This window comes from Bactrocera tryoni, chromosome 5 (genome assembly GCF_016617805.1).
Source record: "Bactrocera tryoni isolate S06 chromosome 5, CSIRO_BtryS06_freeze2, whole genome shotgun sequence".
Lineage (NCBI taxonomy): Eukaryota > Metazoa > Arthropoda > Insecta > Diptera > Tephritidae > Bactrocera > Bactrocera tryoni.
The window spans coordinates 79224251-79241140 of NC_052503.1; the positions used below are offsets into that span (position 1 = coordinate 79224251).

The 16890-nt window shown below is 34.8% G+C and overlaps 1 long non-coding RNA gene across 1 annotated transcript in view; it reads right to left on the reverse strand.

The window, feature by feature from the left end:
- The window catches only part of LOC120779051, a 209549-nt gene that overhangs the window by 175612 nt on the left and 17047 nt on the right, over positions 1-16890 (reverse strand). The window lies entirely within an intron of this gene.

Consider the following 16890-nt stretch of genomic DNA (forward strand, 5'->3'; position numbering starts at 1 on the left):
GGAAAGGAAAGAAAAAGAAAAATAAAAAGAAAGGAAAGGAAAGAAAAGAAAAAGAAAAATAAAGGAAAGGAGGAGGTGTGTATTGGAAGAAATACACAAATCAAACTAAAGATCAAATCCAACCGTCTTTTTTTTTTAGTAATTTTTGTTGATATATTATATTATTGATTAAGGCAGTAAAAAAGAACCGACGCCCCATTTTCAGTGGAACTTTTTGAAACTTTATCTTCTATAGAGTCCCCTGTTTAATCACTACCTTAAAACTGTATTTCCTTCTTTTAATTTTAATAAATTTAATACCATTCGCTAAGTTCCCACATGAAGCAGCAACAAGAAAAAGACTCGTTACCTCAATCGTGCCGCCTACTTGGTGGGCACCGTGCCGTGCAGTGCCGCAGTGTCGTCTGTGTGCATTGGCTGGAAATTTTAATTTAAAGTTACGCCATTTTGCCTGCTTTAAGTGCTCGCACTCGTTGACAGTTTCTTGAGGAGTTGAGTCACGTAACGGCTCAAAAGCCTGAATGAGTACTGGCTGTGTGCTCAGCGACTGCCAACGATTACCGCAAAGCCTCTTAGTTGTTGTCGATCAGCGCCGTCCCAGCGCCCTTGCACCATAACGACAGTTGCTCATATTTTCCCGCGCACACACACATACACACGCATACTCACACATTTGCATTTGCATATATATATTTGTGCTATATAGCGCACTGCTTTACTTTTATGCCACTTGTAGTATGTGGCAAGTTTCTTATGCGTTTTTACTTTTTATGATATTTGTTGTTTGTATTGTTGTTGTTATTGTTTGCTGCTGCCGCATACAATATTTGTTGGCATGTAACTGGATTTTCTTTTTATTACTTGCGAAAAGTTTATGTGAGAGCGCTTGCGAGTGCAAGTGTGTGTGTAAAAGTGGGTGTGTTTGAGTGTATTGTAAATGGGAGGCAGTGTGTGTGCACCAGTTGTATGTAGAATATATTACATACTAACTGAAATGCAATTTAGAGCACAGAAAAATTAAAAAGCGGGATTGGGATCATAAGTTGAAATAGGGTTAAGATTTTGAAACTTACTTGAGAATTTAGTGTCAAAAACGATTTCGATGTTTAAAAATTTCGAAATCCTTTATTATTTTATATATACAAACATTTTCATTTGAAATTTTTTCGAAAGCAATTCGATGTATCTTCGAAACTATTCCAAATGATATTGATGTATGTTCGACATTTTTTGAAATGATTTCAATGTATGTTCGAAAATTTTCGAAATGATTTCGAGGCATGTTCGAATTTTTTCGAAATGACTTGGACGTATGTTCGAAATTTTCGAAACACTTTAATTATTTCTATGGCCGAAAAAAAAACTTTAATAATTTCTTTATTTTAAATTTTTTCGAATTAGATTTGAAATTTTAAATGTAGTTTCAAATTATTTGTAAAGGGAGTTTTTAAATTTTTTCGTTGAAGATTAATTGAAATTAATTTTTCGAAACTTTTGACAGTCGAAAATTAAAATTGAAACATATTATCAAAAACGTAAAATCAATTAATTAAACATTTCGATATTGGTTTGCAAAATTTTATGAAGATAAGAACTGAACTGTAAAAAATACGAAGAATAAAATGTAGACATCTGTCTTGAATTTCGAAAAACGAAATTTCGATTTCGAAAATCGTATAAAATTTTCGTACGCTGCATTAAAATATATTTTAATTCTGAAATGCGAAAAATGTTAAAGCAATTTTGGAAATTTATTGAAAGTATGTATATTGCAAACAATATATTACAAAAAAATAGTGAAAGTATCAGTCTTGGAAAAAAGTCCGAGAAAAATATTTCGAAGTGTATTTACATACATATGTATAGGTATTATAAATCATACATTTGGAAAGTCGAAACTTCTATATCGAAACTCATAGAAAATTTTTACACACTGCAATAAAAAATAATGAAAATTTAATTTTGAAATTCGAAAAAAATACAAATAAAATATTTCGACATTTATTTTCGAAAATCCAAATTTCGAATTACGAAAATCATATAAGGTTTTTGCGCGCCGCACTAAAAAATAAGAAAAATTTAAGTTTTAGAATTTGAAAAAATTTAAAAGCAATTCTTGAAATTAATTCATAGTTTTCTTTCGAATATAAAATTTTGTGTCTTAATTTTGCAAACTGTTCCCACATTTAATGGGTTAAATAATTCACACCTTCGGTACCTAAATGACAACGCTTTGATTGGTGCGCCGCCTGCTGTCTTGAAGTGACTGATGGAATGTTGCACTCTCGGCATATTGCCAACAACAACTGTGACTGCACTTATCTTTGACACATTTATTATTTTTATTTAGCACCCACCTTCGCATAAACAAGTTCACAATCAAGGAGTTTTGCTTCTTAACATCGACACTTTTGCTTTTTTCCAGCGACTGCTACACCGCCTTGGCGCGCAACTAACACTTTTCTACCTGAGTAAATGTGTCATTTCGCCATAGCAACTGACGCAGCCGCCTTCACTCGCCAACAGCCGCAAATGAAAGCATAGCTACACACACATATACACATTTGTGTGTGAAACTTTTTGCAGCAAATGTAAACTTTCTGCGCTCCCATTCAAGCGTTAACCCCTCGCTTCCGCTCGCACGCTCGCTTGCCCATTGCAACTCGTTCGCTTTTATAACCGCATTCAGAACTTTGAATAGCGCAAAAATTTAAAAGGTGACAGGTAATTGGAGTAAAATTTGTAAGAGATTCTTCTAAAGTGAATAAATTCTCAGAGCAAATGCCTGCCTTGGCTACGTTGGCGGCACGGTGCCGTGCAGTTAGGCATAGCAGCAGCAGCTGAAACTTTTCAATGCAATCATTTTAATGAGATTTATGCGTTTCCATTGAAGGGTGCACTATGTTTAGATGCAGCATGTGTCGAAAGTTTAAGTTTTTTATTGCATTCTCATATTCGCAGTGCTTGATGCTGGCTTAGCAGGTTGCCTGGGTGTCACTGAATTTGGCGATTTTTGAAAGTCTGTTATTCTTAAAGATTTGTATCTTTTGCAAGTTAAATTGCAAATTTTATATTTGGAGTCATTCCAAAACTTAATAGTTACAAATTCGAATAAAATATATCGGCTAAGATATATTGGCTACTATTGCATACTTCTAGGCGCATATTCTTGTTTTATTGGCTTATGGCCTACATTTGTGGGTGTCAACTAAGTGTACAAAGAAAAATAATTTAGAAAGTGTTTAATTACGAAAATCAAAACTTCCATTTCAAAAATCATAAAAAAACTTAAAAGAGAAAATTTCAATCTTGAAATTCGAAAAACATACAAAAAAATTTTTCAAAATCTGTTTTCGGTGTGTATTTTTAAAATCATAAATTTCGAAAATTTATTACAATAAAAAAAATGACAATTTTAATTTTGAATCCGATAAAATTTTAAAGCAAGTTAATTCGAAGTACATATATGTACATATGTACATACATATGTACATATGTATGTATGTCGAACATTTTTACAAAAAATTTTGAAAATTTTAACATTGCAATTAAAAAAATACAAAAAAATATTTCGAAATCGGTTTTCGAATTGTTTTTATAAATTATAAATTCGAAAATCGAAATATGATTCCGAAAAAAATTTCACAAGCTACATTAAAAAATAATAATATTTTTAATTTTGAAATTCGAAAAAACTTTGAAGCCATTTTCGAAATTAATTCAAAGCATATTTCGAACAATATATTATAGTGCGAAACAGCCTAAATTTTCCGAATCTTAACAGTTATAAATTCGAATAAAATATAGCGGCTAAGATACATATATTGACTGTTGCCTAATTCTAGGAGCAAATACTTGTATTATAAATTTATGGGCTACAATTGTGAGTATTTCGTTAGCGCTAGGTTACTACCAAACGACATCCTCAGTGAACCGTTTCAGAAGACCTAAAAAGCAATTGAAACGAATTTTCGGCAGATGTTAGGGGTATAGCATTCTCAAATATAAAGGTATATAATTCGAGAAAAGCTGGTTTATCATAGTTTCTCATCCAGCTTTTAAATATTTCAGCATCTAAGCGCTGCTGTGATGGGTTTGTGTGAATATATTCTATTGGAATTTATATATAAATTAGACATGATCGCAGTATCCCTCTCTCAATTACTCAGCAAATTCATAACAGCACCTAAAAATATGCAACAAATAACAACGCTTGATTTCATAACCTTTTTTTGTTAAAAATATGTCTTTGAAAAAGATGATCAACAATTTCGTAGCAGTTCCTAATATACATTTGTATATATAAAGATATATGATCCAACAACGAGGTGAAATTATTAAAATTTGCTACCGGAATTTGGAGTCAGTGTAGTTGAGCTACAAACAGACAGATGGACATGGTTGAATTGACTCACTCGGTCATGGTATTCATTTATATAAATTCTTCTTATCCTTACCGAAATTTCCTGCTAGGTATTACAAACATCGGCAAACTTAATATACCCTGTTAAGGGTATAAATATTTCTGTCCACCTCCTAGAAGCTGCTCGCTCCAGAATATTTGCTTTGTGCTCAATCAAAGTTATTTCTAATTAGTCGTAACCGCAGCAGCCGCCACTATATTAAATACTAATACTCGACTAGGCACTTGAGCAGCTTTAATGTTGACCTAGTAACCTTTAATCAGCCAGCGATTTTGCACAAGTATTTGCGCACACACAAAAACACGCGCCACCAAAAGGTAGCGGAAAGTGAAAGGAATTTTTTCATTAGCCAAAGCAATTGCGAAGATAGCAAGCGCACCGCATCGTCGCTATGATGGGTATCAGCATTTTCACCGCCATTATCATCATCATCAGCGCCGGCATCACTCACATACTCGTGCTGTCGTCAAACACCGTTATTAGCAGAGTATAACGTCAACATTAGCGCCGGCAAGCTCGTAGATTTGCACAAATTGGGGTTAATAGAGGCACGCTTGACTAGCAAAGGGCTTTAGTTGTTGGCTGAGCGCTGACAGCTTGGCGCTGCTGTGGCTGAGCACAGTAGTGGTAAGCGCAGTGGCAGCGTTGCAAAGGTAAAAATGTGGAAAGAACTGCGCAATCTAAGACGAAATATTATTGTAGGAAGGAAATGCAGCGAAGAACATGCAGCGAAGAATATGTGTTTGTAGTTGAGTGTGTATGTGTGTGTGCAACATACTTGCGCTTAAGAGGACCTAGTTAGAAATACATGTGGCAAGCGCAAAACAACAAGAGCAAAATGAATGGCGAAAAAAGCAAATTTCTGCTAATATGCTGTGAAAAGTGCAAGCGAAATTGCTGAAAAAGTTACAAAAGTGTGGCAGATTGCCGCAACATGTTTGCGCAAACAAGCGAGCAGCGAGCGTTGACTGCTTAACATGCACGTAGCACACACATATGCAAACACACAAGCAAATATTTTGCTCACACACGCAACGGCTAACACACCATACATGGGGCAGCAGTAAAAGCAGTGTGCAGTGCCACTTCCTTCAAGTCCTTTTTATTGCTGCTTGTGATTTTTAGTACTTTGTTGTTGTTCCCTGCAAATAGGTTGCGCGCTTAGTTTTGGCAAGCATTCACTTATTACTTTTTATTGCCGGCTGCTGCAGTTATTTTGCAGCTTAAATTCATTATTTCCGTTCTAACTTCGGCTCTGCGCTTGTTTTTCCTTTTCTTTCATGTATTTTCTTGAATTTTAAGTTCGCAATAAACTACAACTTGTTTTTGGTTTTGTTGTGAAAAATACGTTAATGAAAACAAGCCGCTATTTGAGTGTGCGTAGAGTATGCAAGGCATTATTACTTTGGAGAGATATAAAAATAAATTTATTTATGGCAAGATGTACTATATATTTTTGCATAAATCGGTGCAGAAGAAAAATCTAGGCGATTGGCGTACTAAATTAGATTGTAAAGGTCAGCTAATAAGGATGTAGGTATTCTAAAACTGCGCAGGAAAAACTGAAAGCTAAGTGAGTTGTCATTCCTGATTCTAATATCACTTAGGGTGATTTTACTATGCTTTGAGGTAGGTTAAGTTAGGTTATACTGACCAGCTATTATGTCATACATACACCTGCTGATCCTCAGTAATTCCATAAGGATATTTAGTTTAATTTGAGAAGAAGAATTCAATTTAGGTTTGATACCTCGATCAGTCCTTTGAACTCTGAAGCTCCTAACTACTTGAGTCGAGTTTAAGATAGTGTTGGATCCTTTTAGATAGCTATAAGAATAATTTAATGTAGCTCTTGTTTTCTTTGTCTCATTCCTTTGCAACATCAAAATAATAAGAAATTATCGGAAGTATCATAGAAACAGGAACAAGTTTTACTACCCAATAGAACCCACAATCGATTAGTTTGGTATAGGTAAATAAGCTGTATTTTTATAATCGCACTTGGGCAGCCAAAGTCGATTGTCCATTGAGATGTCTTTGTCGTTCTCACGGCATTCGAGTCTAAGTAACCGCAACATACCTGGATTCCTAATCGCCCAAAAACTACCGCATATCTAGAAAGCGAGAGTCTCTCTACTCTCTCTCCAGCCAATTCGCCGGGTTCGTATATATATATACATAAATATATAATTGTATACCTCGTATATTAATATAAATCAATTTTTTCTATGGGAAATATAAACTGACGGTTCTCGAAAATAATCCGAATGTCCGAAAATGAACATTCAAAGCAATTTATATAAGTAGCTCAGTAGAAACAATCAGAGCCGGCTGACGCACAAATTCGCTCTGGAGTCACTATTCCGAAAAGAGTTGCTAGTTCTTATGATTCCATTTCTATGAAGTCTAGAATGCTTTTGAGGTTAGAAAGATCATAAAACTTGTTCGACGGCTCATGCAAGCTTTGACTGATAACCACAGTAAAGCTTAGTTGCTAGTTCTTATGATTCCATTTCTATGACTATCATATAACATTCCTCATATTCACACCTCAAAAAAGTACAGCCATGTGTAGTTAAAAAGCGCAACGTAGTTGTTGTTGTTATGTTAGATAAATAAGTACTCACAAGTGTGCGTTGGTCACTCATGTTTCACCTTTTTCATAAACCTGCAAGCTGCTCTAAGCATTTATGTTTGACAAGCGCAAATATGCTTGACTGCGTGGATAAATAGCTGCTGTAGGGACAGTAGCAACAGCAAAAATGAGCAACAACAAAGTAAATAGATATATGTGTGCTCATCATGTTGCTAAGCACACACAGCCGGACAATGTGGCAGCGAGCTGTTAGACAACATCTAAAGCTAAACAAGTCTAGAGGACAAACAACAAGATGTTAGCAAACCGGAAGCCCTCAAAGACAGTCTTTTTAAAAATAAATTGAGTCAAGTACTATTTGATATATATGACTGCCTTAAGGTCCCTTTGCATTTTGAATTTAAAAATTTAAAAGTTCGTTTTCTTTTAATTTTTCTTTAAAAAAACAGAACTTTATTTTCGCGTGGTAGTTTTTATAATATTTTCAAAATATCACTAAGATGAAGCATTGAACAAGTAACTCAAGAGCACTGAAAATTAAAATTACAACCCAAATTTTTTTGTATCATTTTGTCCTTATGCCCATATCATTCATCGGATTCTCAACGAAATGTATATAATGCTGAAGAGGAGGTGCAGTGATGTTTTTCATTGATGAATCGAATCTCAAGGTGAACGTTTCGTCAGGAGACTCTCAATCAACTCTTGTTTCAGCCTGCAGTGTTCTTTGAGCAATTATTGAGGTTGCAGCGAATGTATTTCAATGAAGTGCGTCCTCTAAATATTAGAGAATTTAGCATCCACTCCCATAGCAAAGCTGATAAACAGACCATTTTACAGAACGCAACTTGTAAAAGTTTCAGAAAAAAAGATGAGGTGAAAACATTTAGACACTTTCTCCTTCATTTTTCAGCTTTCGCCAGACTAAGTTTGCCGCATCTTGGCTGCCTACCAATATATATAGTATATACAACCAATCCCAGGATGTGTATTTTAGAATCTCGTTTTTGTATCCATAAACTTGCTAATTTTGATATAAAACATTTATATTTTTAGCTCTAAAACTAAAGAAAAACAAATTTTTATTTAAAAAAAATTTACAAATAATTTTCGAAAAAAAACCTTTTGCTATTCGTAGCTTTTACCCTCATAATGTAGGACATGACGTATACGTAACATATTAGTTGAACGAGAGGAGCTATTCAGTCAGATTAACTTATTCTGTTTTTTGGTGGTTATGGTAAGGCAAAACTTTCGCTTTTCACGCGTAATAACCCACTTAAGATGGATTTCTTAGGTGGCAGACAATACTTGATATATTATATAGCAGACATTATATATTAGATAGCAGACAGAATATGTCTCTTAAAACATTTTGTTATAAAACGTCATTATTATGATAAATAATTATGATATTTTATAGAAATAATTATTGCTTAGATCGGATATATGCCTCGTAGTTTAAGGCAAACTTTTTGATATCCACTTTTCAAAGCGACCATTCCTAGTACACCTCAGTATAAACCACTTGATTTGACTATCTTGTATCTTAAAGAACCAATAAGAAGCGCAAAGTAATCTAAATTTAATGAAACCCTGCTCTCCACTTCTATTTCCTCTCCATTCTCCTTCAATAAATTGCATAGCAAATTGCACTAGCGCCAAGTTTCATTAAAACTTTAAATTGAACACTGCGTATGAGCAAAATTTTTAATCATAATCAGGCGACAACCACTAGAAGTTGTTGTATTGCGCACACTTTTCACGCTATTCACTAGAGGCCCAGAGCCTACTGCAATTCAATTGATGTGCCGCAAAATGAGCGAAAATTGCAACAAAAACAGCAACAACAAAAAAAATACGGCATGAAATTAAAAAGAAAACACGATTTGTGCAAATTTCTTTATGCAACTGCAAGAAAGTTTGTATGTGTGCTTGTATTTAGTAGAGCTACGCAGCTGCAACATGCCTGCTTTGGAAGAAAATATGAACAGCGACTTGTTAACGGCACATTTTTTGCGCAGCAAAGCGCCACTGCGTTGACGCTGTGGTTGCAGTGCGGCAGTGCAACTATGCCGTTGAGCCGCTGAGCCACTGCGCGCTTAATATTGCTGCACATACACACACATGCAACATGTCAGCGCTTGGCAGCGCTGTGCCCATTTACAGCAACTGTCCGTTTGCTGGCTGTTGCACACTTGTGCGTCAGCAAAATGCAAAAAAAAAAAAACAAAATGCTCTGAAACACTATTGCGCATATTTCCATGTGGATTCAACATTTAGCTGCAACGTTACTGGAAATTAAGTTAAAGGAAAACTCTCTTTTAACCGCATTGAGCAGTGCAACTAGGCAAAAGCGTAAAAGCGCATAAAAGAAACGCAAACTGTGTGCGAAAGTGTGGCGAAGGAAGACTTCTAGTTGAGGCAACTACGCTATATGTGTTGTGGCATGTGTGCGTTTGTGGCATTACTTGCAGTTGCTTTTAGTGCTCGTGCTGTCTGTTGAAATGAGGTTACAGTTATATTATAAGTGCTTGCAGCATGCAACACGCAACATGACGAATTTCCTTTTCGAAACACACATACATACACTTAAAAATATAGCATATAAAAGTGTGCTGTGTTGCATTTAGTGGCACGAAATGATTACATTTTCAAATGGTTTAATGACTTGTAACTTAATAGGCGGATATCTGATTTAAAGCGTCTGGTATTAATTTGTGGCAAGTGTGCTAAGCGTTCACCTACTTTTTAGTTCACATTATTAATTTAATGATATATTAAAATGTGGCAATTGCTCATAGCTTGCTTTGGAATATTCGATTTTTGAGATCGGACTACTATAGCATGTAGCTGTCATACGAACTGAATGATCGGAAACAAGTGCTTGTATGGAAAGCTCAGACATTTGATGAGATATCTTCATCGAATTCGGTATGGATTATTGCTGATAGCAGCGCAATAATATGTGAAGAAATTGTTCAGATCAAACTACTAAAGCTTATAGCTGCCATACAAACTGAACGATTAAAAACAGTTTTTATATAGAAAACTTTCTTATTTTACAATATATCTGCACAAAATTTGACATGACTAATTATTTAAGCTATTAGTACTAGCACCGAAGATCGGATAACTATAACATATAGCTGCCATACAAACAGCACAATGGGAATCAAGTGCTTGTATGGAAAGCTCTGACATTTTACAACATATCTTCACCGAATTTGGCAAGAACAATTTCTAGTGGCAGTTCAATATTACCAGAAGAAATTTTTATGATCGGCTAACTATAGCATATAGCTGCCATACAAACCGAATGAGCGGAAACAATTGCTTGTATGGAAAGCTCTGAAATTTGAAGATGTATTTTCACGAAAATTGGTAAGGGTCATTATGTAAGTCATTAGTATAAATACCGGAAGAAATTATTCAGATCGGACTACTACAGCATATAGCTGCCATACAAACTGGCCGAACAAAATCAAAACAAATTTCCTATTTTACTCAAACAATTGTTGTTAGTTCTATAGATCAAAGCAACAAGCCATATTGCAATATAGTAAAGCGCTTATATTAGCATAGTGTTACTGTATAACCAAAATCTGAGGTTTTCTAAATAAATATCTATGTACTCGTATATAGCAAACTTCTGATTAACTGCTCATAGATTTTGCAACGCTGCTTATACACAAACAAATATAAGTTTATAACACAAAAGAAGGACAGCAAGCACGGCTTATGAATTTTTAGCAGCAAAATCTATAAAAAGTTTCGTATTGCACACACGTAACTATGAAAATATATGTAAATCGGCATAAAGGTAAGCTATTTATTGCTTAGCAACTGCATTTGAAGAAAAAAACTTTCAACACTGTTTACCCACTGTGTCCACTAATCTGCTACAGTTAATCGATGCAAAAAGCCAATACAACATTTTTCAACTGGCACATTTTCACTTCGCTGCTTCACTCAATGTCAACAAAAAATGAAGAGTTGGGATTTTTGCAAAGTAAATGCTGTCATGCACACGAGGCCACTGGGTTATTTGTGAGCACAGCGCTGCATATACTGTATACATACATATATGTACAAATATACATGCTAATGCAGGCTTATACTAAGTGTGGGTGTATGGCTGTGTGTGTGTGTATGTATAGGTCAGCGACAAAGATCCACAACTCGAGGCATTTGAGGTTAGGATTTTGAACATCATTAAAATGCCAGCCGCAAGCTGTGATTTTCGCCAATGGCATAGTGAGCTCAAGCTAAATAATAGTCAATATACCGGGTATATAGCAAATCCTATCTTTCCACATACATATTTATGTATACATATATATGTATATAGGTATGCGTGTGTGATTTCCAGTGCTCTAAGCAGTTGCACATGTATGAGTAAACATTTGTGCAGCCATCCATATATGTAGACACAATTATGCGCATGCAAATAGCGGCACGCATATACATAGCTACATAGCGCATACCAACTTAGTCAGTATATATACATAAACGGGATATTTGTGTGACCGAAATATCACTGAATGCTGTCATATGCCAGCAGCTGTTGCCAGCCCTCAAGGTTATTACCAGCGCCCACCAACCAACGCTGTGCCTTTTTAGCATTTACCCAAAGCGCCTACGCCACAACTACATGCAAACATAGAAACATGCATACGTACAAAACAAAAACACACACAACAACGTTAGCCACGTGACTAAGTACCTCAGTTGTACGCTCGTTTGCGTCACGTGATATTGCTAAACACGAAATGGTCATCTAGCACCGAATTCTTGTAGTCGATAGCTGCTTACAAAACGGAAATTCGTTCTAATTTTCAAAGTGCTCACAAATATACGCTATGCGCACTACACTCACTTCGATTTATATGCAAACCAGCTACATGCACATATATATATGTTTGTATAAATAGATATGTGGTCAAGCGCAGGCTGGCTTTACATACGTTATAACGGCACACAACGACAACGGTGTATGTTTGAAAGTCAATTTGCATTAAAGGTAAACTCATTTAAATGCTACGCATTGAGTCTCTCGATCGATCAGGCAGCGGCTGTAAGTCTTTTGGTCAGCAATTTGGTTATTTCGGTCAGTTGGTTTGCCATTTATGTGCTTATGCGCCTACAAGCGGCTACAAATAGTTACAAAAGGTATGCATGTAGAGTCCTCTGTGCTGTTGCTCTGCTGGCCATGCAATTGACAAGCTGGGTCATCAGTGTTGCCAAACACAACATTAGACAATGCAATCATTGTGCTTAGTCGATTGGTTGCCAGTTAAGTGTGCAGCGCAGAGATATCATGTCAATCATTAACAGAATTTCGTCTAAATGTCACCCATTGCGCTACGGTGCGTCGAGTTGTCGTTTACTGTGGCATGTAGACCCTTATATTGTTTCACTTCAGTTTCAATTTATTTGCTGTTTGCTGCTTATATTATTAGTTAATGTTGTATAAATTGTTAAGGAAGCTATATTTGTGTACAGTTATATAGGTTGAGATTTGAAAGAGAAAACTGTTTATAGTTTTCGAAAATTTGTCTCTAGTTTTGAATTAATTTAGAAAACTGCCAAGTGTCCGGGTTTAAAAATATATTGAGGCTAACAGAAGCTATGGACTGATTGTATTAACTTTTAACAATATTCAAGGATATATAGGATTATATAGGTTTTCATCCAACTCCCACATTGACTGATATATAAAGCATGAGCCCAACTGGAAGGTAGAAGCTCGTACAAGTATATATACAATAATATACAAGCTTGTATATTAGATAAATGAATAAAATAAAGTCAACCGGAAATCCAACAGCCCTTTCATTAGTTATACGACGGCTAGAAAAATATTGAACAGAATTTCTTAGTTTTAGACACTAGTGGACACTGTTTACAGAGATAGACGCTCTCTAACTTTCAGCACGCATTTTGAACGGAATAAATGGTCTAAAGTCAGCCGTCAAAGTTGTATGGAAGATGGTGAGAGGGACACATGCAGATACTATACTCTCTCCATTGGCCGCCTTAATAAATTTATGATCGTCTAATTTTATCTAATCTAATCTCAGGTATAATCTAATCTCTAATCTAATATAACATCTAATCTAATCTAACCTTATCTTATCTAATCTCAAGTGTAATCTAATCTCTAACTAATCTAACCTAATCTAATCTAATCTAATCTAATATAATTTAATTTAATTTAATTTAATTTAATCTAAAACAAACTACCAGCTAATCTAACCTACCCTAACCTAACTGTATTAATTAAGTTATCGCACTTTTAGTAGTTTCATCATAATGGTGGGCGTGGTTGACATCCGTTCCCATCTACATATTTACAGGTTGTATAAGAGGGTGCTAGAACAACTGGTTGTCAGAGAGTTTGGATGTTTTATTTCGAATGATTTGTGATTTAAATATTTGCTTTAAACCTATTAGATAGAGGCCACGCACACGTTTTTTAAGGGGTCAATAGGGTAATCTTTTTTCAAAATTTTTTTTTTTGCATTTTCTGTTCCCTTATACCCTAATTAATGTATAAACCCACTTCAGCATTGGAAGGTTTCGAAAAAGGCCTAAAAATAATAAAACCGCCCGATGTTCGGAGCGCTCCGAGTGCACACCTCAAGCTTTAAACGCGTTTTTCTCAAAACACACTTTTTTAATCTAATTTAATCTATCAAAATTTTTCATGATTCTAGTAGGGACGATAACCATTCACGTACTTTTTAAGAATAAATTGGGTTTTTGTGTTTCAGAAGAACCAAACATGAGAAATCGTGTCCGACAGTGAAAAAACGCATCCCATTCACCCAGCCATTTCTCAGACAGATGTCATCAATAAGTCGGAAAAAATTTGTTTATACACTCCACGATATACCTCATAATAAGCGAAAAAAGTTCTTTCTAGATTAAAAATGTCTATGAAAAAATTGTCCAAAAAAACTGGCCAGATTAACCACTGAACCCTTAAATACAGCTCTTTAAACTTTTAATGAAGTTATCAGACGAGAGCATACAAGGATTTGCAGACATCGGGGAAATTTTGATGTATAATCATTTTGATTTAGCTAATTCTAAGTTGCAACTTATTAAAGTAGTAAACCTGTGTTGAGAGGTAAAATTTGTTCAGACTATTTATGCTTTTTCATTAGTGATTACTATTTGGCTACGACGCTTAGCTGATAAAAACTTAAAAGTGAACCAGGCTGTTATAAATATGTCACCTTTTTTAGAACCAAAAGCATTACATAGGCCCTATTTATATTAAATTGTATTAAATTACACTTAATGGTAGCTAAACGCAAGCCAAAACAGCTAACTATATGCAAACCGAAACGTTGAGTCATTGTGTTGAGGCAGTTACGTAAGCTTAACGGTGGCAACCCTACAAACTCAAGCGTGTGGTTAATATTTATTTATTTATATTTATTTTGCTTGTCAATAAAATATGACCAATGTTGCGGTTGGCGTATGCCAGCTAAAACCACAAAAATCAATCTACACGTGTTTTATAAAATTAATTGTGCTGATGGCTTTTGCCACGAGTCGTGTGAGCGACACTGAGCAGACGAACTCTTAGCACGCTTATTATGAGCGGTTTGTTAAACGGTGTCCTCTGACTGCTACTGTTCGTCTGCTTGCTTATTTCGACCCTGTGATCGCTTTGAGATAATGAAATTGAAGTTAGAATATTTACGTTTTACAGGCAAATTTTGGGAAATGAAAAATTATTTTTTTTTGCTAAAATCGTATTTTGCAAACAAAATATAACTATTTTCTACATAAAATATTTTCTCACCGGAATAAAAAAAAAATGTGCAAAATAAGATTTTTCGAAAAAACTTAATTTATCTTTTGTTTCTCCAAAAATATTTTTTTTCTCACAAAAAAATTTTTTTTTTCTACAAAAATCGTATTTATTCGAAATAACAATAAAGATTTAAATTTCAAAAATTGTTTTCCGCACAAAAGTTACAGCGATTGCAGCGCCTCATGGGTCCCCTAATGGGGTAGCTTAGATTTATCGAAGCCCTTTGGAAATCTATTCCTAATTGTTTAAAATTATTCACATTAAATTAGATTAAGTTTGGTTAAATAGTCGATCCAAAAAATCCCCCGTTGGATCATGCTAACTGCACCCCTTACTTTGTTGGCGATTTTATACGAAAATACCTGCTTTCACAACAACAAAAGTTCTCATTGTTAATTTTCAGCAAATATGCTGATTCATTTCACTAATTTAGCGCAACACACCCACAATAGTTTTATTTTGATTTGTGCGGTCAGCTGGGATACTTTTGAATAAATACTTTTGTTACTAAGTAATTGCTATTTATTATAGCAACTAAACGTAGCACTATTCACCCGCATTACGCAATAAATATAATATTTCAAATACACAGTTTTCATGAATCATAACGGTATATGCAATTATTCAACGTATTTACGCAAATACCAAACATGCAAAATTAGTCATGGTTTCGGTTACGCCCGCCAAATATATTTATGTAAATAAATACATATGTATGCTCATATATTAACACCACTAAATTTGTTAATATTTGCCCAAGTGCTTATGTAACTGAAACAATAATTGCACTAATTCCGACTACTCATGTATCATTAGTGTAATTATGCTATTTATAAGTAGTATTGTTGATCGCCTCAAATGTAAAATATTTACTAATACATACATACTATATGCAGAGATTGACTTAACCTACTTTTGGGCGTTATATAGTATATATTGGTAGGCAAATAAGTACTATAAGTACATATATGCAGTTATGCATAATTCTTTTACTACATTGCTGTAATTAGCTATATTATAAAATGCTTCGAAATATTTGAAATACATATAAATTCGTTGGCATTTCCAAAGTATTTCTTACGAGATTGCACTCGACATATTTGTAAATTTTCTAAAGCAGAAAGTTTCCTAAAGATAATTAAATAAGTATTGAGTTCACTGTGTTGGAGTCTTGGCTAACTTCTGCAAAAAGTTTCATAGCATATTTTTGGCCGACATTTTGGGATATCTGCATGACTGTAATGGTTTGCCCATCTATTTCTGTTGTTAAACACTTTATAGAGCTAAACTACCAAGAATGTACAAAAACAAAAACTATAATGAGCTTCCCAAACCGCACAGTTGTATGTCGAAACGAAAATTTAGTTCACTTGGTTGCAGTCTTAGCTAACTTCTATAAAAATCTTCATTGAATACCTTTGAGCGATAATCTGGTTTATCAGTTTAGGTCCAATAATGAATTGTCCGTCTATTTCTGTCGTTATATACATGTACTAATCCATCAATTGTAATCAAGGTTCCTTAAAACAATGCGCTCCACACCGCTCAGTTGTATGTCGAAATGGGAACGTGGTTCACGTGGTTGGAGTCTTGGCTAACTTGTACACAAATTATCAGTGCAACAGTTTGGTTTATTAGTATGGCGCTAATAATGGATAGTCTATCTATTCCTGTCGTTAAAAATTAGTTACAACGGTAATCCTCAAAAGTAATAAAGGTTCCTTAAAAAATTATAATGATTGATTCCATGATTCTAAAATCTAAGCAACCGAACTACTGAAAATAGCGTCAATGGAAGGAACCCGTCTTCGGCCTGCTCACACAGTTAGGTACACAGGGCTCAACCTAGACAGGAAACTTTCTTAGAAACCCAACATCGAGGAAAGAGCAAGCAAGGCATCGATTGTCCTGTACTTACGGAGAGGAGCCATTGGCAAAAGGTAGGAACCTTCACCAAAGGAAGTTCTTGCGCTCTACGCAACCATAGTTAAGACTCTACGGAATTTTTGTTTAGTGGAAGGTGTTGAAAAAGACTGCAC